We start from the raw sequence: 5,035 nt of genomic DNA, 5'->3' as shown, positions 1-5,035 counted from the left end.
TTCAAGTCAACTCAAGAGGATTCCTAGTCCAAGCAGGGATTTGAGTCCCTGCACAGAACACTGTGTCCGGAGGGGCCCCACCTGGTCCTTCCCATGGGGATTCATCAGCCCCCCCCCACCCCCACCCCCACCCCCCCGGAGATGGTCCCAAGGGAGGCAGTGCAGCCTCGGACCTGGACTCATGTTTCCAGGCAAGTCTGTCCTCTCTTGCGATGTCATTAGCTCAGCTGAGTCCTTTCTCTTCTGGCCACACTCAGAATGGAAAACAGCTGGCCAATCTCCCTCCTCCTTGAAGGTGGTTCCTGACTTTTGCCCTCCTGCACTTTCCCTCTGTTGTTCGCAACCCTTCCTCTCTTCCCGGGCATCTGAGGCACTGCATCAGCATGAAAACTCATTACCTGCCCGCCCGGTTCTGCTGCCTCAGCTCCTTCTTGGAAGCAGGTGGCGTCTCCATGATGAATACATTAGAAAATAAAAAGAGAGAGAGAAAACTTTCCTGATTTGTTGTTAGACCAGCTTCTTATTAGAGACAGTCCTCATGCGAGGTGAGTATAGTATAAATTATAAGAAGGAAATTTTTAGGCAGAAAATAACTTGTTTCCTGAGATGCTCAGAGGCAGAGATTGAAAAAGAGTATGTTGCAGGGTAAATTAACTAGGCAGCTGAGGGAGAGATGCATATTGCTGAGTTACGCAGGTGCAGAGGTGTTTCTTCTTCCTGGGTGGAAGAAGTCCTGGAGGGTGGAGGCAGGGGTTCTCAGAGCAGCACTGATGACTGGTCCATCCCCCGGGGGGCCACGGCAGCAGGCTGCTCTGGGGAGGGGGTGCCCATGGAGCAGTGACAACTAGCAACTCAGGAAGAAGCCAGCAGCAATTAGTGGTGTCAGAGAGATCGTGACAAGATGAGGGCCTGGCAGGGATGCCTGAGGGGAGGGGTATGGGGTGAAGAAAGAGCATTTCCAAATGTGGTCTCCAAATTAAAACATTAATTTCAATGACTTTTGATTAATTACTATCACTTCCCTTGGGCCCTGTCCAAGTTTGGACAGAATGAGGCTAGAATAAGAGTGAAAGGGGGAGAGAGGAGGGAGAGGGAGGGGAGGAATAAAAGGACTCAGGCATCTGCAAAGTAAAGGAAAAATTACTTGGTGAAATTAGACCAGGCCTGCAATGTCTTTGACTGCTGGGAAATGCCAGTTCGTACCAGGTCGTTTAGGTTGTTAAACCAACTGTCATTGGATAGGAAAGAAAGAGCTGTTGAAATTTTGGCAGCTTGATAGACTTTTTTAAAGCCTCTTTTGCAAGGTTGACTTTAACATAAATCTTGAGCAAGCAGAACATGTAAAACACCACTCAGGCCATTACAGTTATGTTAAGGTTTTATTTTCTCCTGCCAGCAGGATCTTTCTCTCCGCTGTTACACGTTTCTGCCAAAACCATATAAAAATCATTCATGGAGAAAAGTTTCCAGACACCATCTTCTGGCTGACTGTGGTGGACGTTTTGAGGGCAGCTCACCCGCAGCTTGTGCGCACCGCACCGCCTCCTGTGGAAGCCTGAGCCAGCTGTGGAACTTTCTCCCTTTGTCTCATAACCATGTCCACCAATGAGAATGCTAATTCACCAGCTGCCCGCCTTAACAGATTCAAGAACAAGGGGAAAGACAGTACAGAAATGAGGCGGCGCCGAATAGAAGTTAATGTGGAGCTGAGGAAAGCCAAGAAGGACCACCAGATGCTGAAAAGGAGAAATGTCAGCTCTTTTCCTGATGACGCTGCTTCTCCACTGCAGGAAAACTGCAACAACCAGGGGACCGTAAATTGGTCTGTTGATGATATTGTCAAAGGTATAAATAGCAACAATTTGGAAAGCCAGCTCCAAGCTAGTCAAGCTGCTAGGAAACTGCTTTCTAGGGAAAAGCAGCCCCCCATAGACAGCATAATCTGGGCTGGTTTGATTCCAAAACTTGTGTCCTTCTTGGGCAGAACTGATTGTAGTCCCATTCAGTTTGAATCTGCGTGGGCCCTCACTAACATTGCTTCTGGGACAACAGAACAGACCAGGGCGGTGGTAGATGGCAGTGCTGTCCCAGCAGTCATTTCTCTGTTGGTATCGCCCCACGCTCACATCAGTGAACAAGCTGTGTGGGCTCCAGGGAACATTGCAGGTGATGGATCAGTGTTTCGAGACTTGGTTATCAAGTCTGGTGCAGTTGACCCGCTGTTAGCTCTTCTTGTGGTTCCTGATATGTCATCTTTAGCATGTGGTTACTTACATAATCTTATCTGGACACTTTCAAATCTTTGTCACAACAAGAATCCTGCACCCCCCTCGGATGCTGTTGAGCAGATTCTTCCAACTTTAGTTCGTCTCCTGCATCATGATGATCCGGAAGTATTAGCAGATACCTGCTGGGCCATTTCCTACCTTACTGATGGTCCAAATGAACGAATTGAAATGGTTGTGAAGACAGGGGTTATACCCCAACTTGTGAAGCTTTTAGGAGCTGCTGAACTGCCAACTGTGACTCCTGCGCTAAGAGCCACAGGAAATATTGTCCCTGGGACAGACGAGCAGACTCAGGTTGTAATAGATGCGGGAGCACTTGCCATCGTTCCCAGTCTGCTAACAAACTCCAAAACTAACATTCAGAAGGAAGCTACGTGGACAATGTCAAACATCACGGCTGGCCACCAGGACCAGATGCAGCAAGTTGTAGACCATGGGTTAGTCCCGTTCTTTGTTGGCGTTCTCTCCAAGGCAGACTTTAAGACGCAAAAGGAAGCTGTATGGGCTGTGACCAATTACACAAGCGGTGGAACAATAGAACCATTGATGAACATCTTAAGTGGGAAAGATACCGAGATTATTCTGGTTACTCTGGATGCCATTTCAAATATCTTTCAGGCTGCTGAGAAATTAGGTGAAACTGAGAAACTAAGTATAATGATTGAAGAATGTGGAGGTTTGGACAAAACTGAAGCTCTACAAAACCATGAAAATGAGTCTGTACAAAGCCTCATTAAATCTGATTGAGAAGTATTTCTCTGTAGAGGAAGAGGAAGATCAAAATGTTGTGCCAGAAACTACCTCTGAAGTCTATACATTCCAAGTCCAGGATGGCACTGCTGGGGCCTTTAACTTTTAGATTGTACAGCTGAGGCGTAAAGTTGTTTGTTGTGTGCTATGTTTGGTTTAAGTTTGTCTTACTGTTTCTCTACTAAGAACTCTTTTTAAATGTGGTTTGTTACTGTAGCACTTTTTACAACAAAACTATACTTGAACATTTCCAAGCTGTACATACTGTATGAAGCTTCTCCTGTCTGTGGGTTTCTAATTTCTATGTGGAATTTCATATCTTGCAGTGTCCTGTAAAATAAAGATTATATTCCACCCTTTTCTTCAACAACAACAACAAAAAGTTTCCAGTGCCAGTAGCCAGTCTAGTCCTTTCCCGCATCTGAAGTTTAACACTGACCTGGAGACTGGGAAGAAATAGATGTTAGAATGGATGCTGCATGAGGATAGCTTGAGGGGAAGATGAAAGCAGTCAGTGTCCAGTGGTCCAGCCTCGGGGGAAGGATGCTGGCCCTTCAATTCATCACCACAAAAGCTGAAAAGAGACAGAATTTTGTGGTGCTTCTCAGTGACGTTTATCTCCTTATCTGTCAGGAGTTGTTTTCTGCCAACAAGGAACCGCTGCTTAAAAAACCCAACCCAACTCAACGTTGCAATTTGCAATAATCAATACGTTCATTGGCACTTGCCTCACACGTTTCCACCAACACAAGTAATCCTGTTTCCCCTTCACCTCCTAAAATTAGGATTTTTAGAGAGGGTCATGGGGGGAAAATGCTTGTCTATAGTAAATGATGACTTTTGAAACACACAGACACTTCGTGTGGCATTTAGAGTAACACAAACTTGCCCTGAGCTGACAGTCATATTTTTATACTGTGACATGGACCATGTATTCAGGACCATCGAGACAGATAAGAATTCTGAATTCACCTGAGATGACACTGGGAGAGGAGGCCTTTGTTTAGCTAGTGGAGTGAACAATGGACTACCAGTGATGTATGCAAATGTGTCCTTTTCCCATTACTGAAAATGACCTTTATGCTTGGATTGGAATAGCAACATCAAGTCCTGGGTTAATAGGACTTATTAGTCTAAAGGGAGGGGGGGCATGTTCTCCTGGTGAAATTTAAAAACTTGGAATTGGACCCATCACATTTCTGATCTTCACCATAGCCCCAGGATTCTTGCATGACTAGAGAAACCCTTCACCTTCCTGTGCCTTGTTTGTTCTTTGGAAATCAGGGCAAGACACCTTTCCTAAGAGTGTTAGGAAACTTTAGTAAGTTTCACATAAAAAATCAGAAGACGTGGCTTAAATATTGTGACATATCCGATCCCCCTACAGGACTCTTTACAGATTATCCCTAAGCCTCAGTGCCCTTAGCTGATTCAGGCCAGAGTTAGAGATATGCATGTCCATAAAAATCATTATGAAACAGACTCAAGAGCTATTGATTATTGGCCAAATAGTCTGGATGCAGCTAAATACAAAAAAAAAAAAAAAAAAGCAGGAAGGTGATTTTCGTAGAGGTGGGTATCAAGCAAACCCCTCCCTCCAGCCACCTTGCAAATGGGCTGGTCTCTCACTTTGGGGGCAGTGGATTTAGCTGTAATTTTATGGTTCTCTCCATCTCATCATGGTTATTTATTTGCCCTAGGATAGCACTTGACATTTTTTAAATGTCTTAAAATAACTTGACCAGTTTCTCCAAGTCAACATGTATTAAGAATCAAGGAGAGAAAGACAGATGAACTCGAAGATGTAGAGCAGAGCCAGTGCGTGCTGACAAGCGCCTGAAGCCACTAGCAAAGAAAGCAGAGATGAATGTGGATACATTTTCCAGTGATTTAAAAAAAAAAATTAAAAGTAGTATTAATTATTTAAAGGAAGAAAAGTATCAGCTACTGTTAGAAAGAGAAGACTCTGGACATTCTTAGTTAAGAAAAAAATAGTA

At 44.6% G+C, this 5,035-nt stretch overlaps 1 pseudogene; it reads left to right on the top strand.

The window, feature by feature from the left end:
- The first annotated feature begins 1,490 nt into the window (after positions 1-1,490).
- LOC105063391 (importin subunit alpha-1 pseudogene) lies at positions 1,491-3,172 on the top strand (annotated as a pseudogene).
- The last annotated feature ends 1,863 nt before the right edge of the window (positions 3,173-5,035 follow it).

Source organism: Camelus bactrianus, chromosome 35, assembly GCF_048773025.1.
Source record: "Camelus bactrianus isolate YW-2024 breed Bactrian camel chromosome 35, ASM4877302v1, whole genome shotgun sequence".
NCBI classification, from domain to species: Eukaryota; Metazoa; Chordata; class Mammalia; order Artiodactyla; family Camelidae; genus Camelus; species Camelus bactrianus.
This window is presented reverse-complemented; position numbering and strand designations above follow the sequence as displayed.